The sequence below is a fragment of the Nomascus leucogenys genome, chromosome 19 (genome assembly GCF_006542625.1).
Source record: "Nomascus leucogenys isolate Asia chromosome 19, Asia_NLE_v1, whole genome shotgun sequence".
Classification (NCBI taxonomy): domain Eukaryota; kingdom Metazoa; phylum Chordata; class Mammalia; order Primates; family Hylobatidae; genus Nomascus; species Nomascus leucogenys.
The window spans coordinates 69,847,073-69,848,503 of record NC_044399.1 but is presented as its reverse complement, the minus strand read 5'-3'; positions in this window follow the sequence as shown (position 1 = coordinate 69,848,503).

Sequence of the window (1,431 nt, the reverse complement as noted above, 5' to 3'; positions counted from 1 at the left end):
TCAGAGTCTCTGGCTCATAGGAATTTGGAAAATAGAGGTTTTGTAGGAAATCACTTTGTAAAGAAACCACATTTGGTTTCAGTACTTTTTTATATGTTACATGTTTATATGTCATTTCCTGTGGGAAAAGACATGAGTGCTTTGGAAGATGGTCTATGACAAGATTTGGAAAGTTGGAGCGGCTAAGATTCAGTGGACAAAGCTAAAACCTGCAGAGCAATGAACTCTGGGTGGTAGTGGAATTATGAGTGATTCTTAGTTTTTTAATACATTTCTGTATTTTCCAAATTTTCTAAAAAGTATATGTTACTTTAATAATCAGAAAAGACCCAAATTTTAATAAGAGTAAGTTATTGTATAAAGATTTGAGTTAAAATTTGGTTGTTGGGGAGAAAGTTTTCTCTTTTAAGGGAAAATAATTCTTTCAGGTTGCATTTGTAGGATTCAGATTGGCAGATTCTACTCCAGCCAGCAGACATATTGTTGCTATAGTCTTCATGCTTGCAGCTTTAAAACGTGTAAAAGACTAGAGTGCTGGGTCCTAATTAAACTAAAGAGTTTCTGCACAGCAAAAGCGACTGTCAACAGAGTAAACAGACAACCTACAGAATGGGAGAAAATATTCTCAAACTATGCATTTGACAAAGGTCTAACCAGAATCTATTAGGAACTTAAATCAACAAACGAAAAACAAATACCTCCATTAAAAAATGGGCAGAGGACATGAACAGACACTTCTCAAAAGAAGACATGCAAGCAGCCAACAAACATTTGAAAAAATGCTCGTTAATAATCATCAGAGAAATGCAAATCAATTTAATGCAAAACCCCACAATGAGATACCATCTCATACCTATCAGAATGACTATTATTAAAAAGTCAAAAAACAACATGCTGAAGAGGCTGCAGAGAAAAGGGAATGCTTATATAGCTGTCAGTGGGGATGTAAGTTCAGCCACTGTGGAAAGCAGTTTAGAGATTTCTCATAAAACTTGAAATAGAGTTATCATTTCACCCAGCAATCACTTCACTGGATATATACCCAAAGGAAAGTAGGTCATTATTCCAACAAGATACATGCATTTATATGTTCATTACCACACTGTTCTTAATAGCAAAGACATAGAATCAACTTAGATGTCCATCAGGGGTGGATTGGATAAAGAAAATGTACATATATACCATGGAATACCACACAGCCATGAAAAAGAATGAAATAATGTCCTTTGTAGCAACATGGATGGAGCTGAAGGCTATAATCTTAAGCACATTAGTGCAGGAACAGAAAACCTCATACTACATGTTCTCCTAAGTGGGAGTAAACATTGAGCACACGTGAACTTGGGAACAACAGATACTGCAGACTCCCAGAGTGGGGAGGGAGGGAGGGAGGGAGGGGGGCGCGGGTTGAAGAACTACCTAATGGTATTA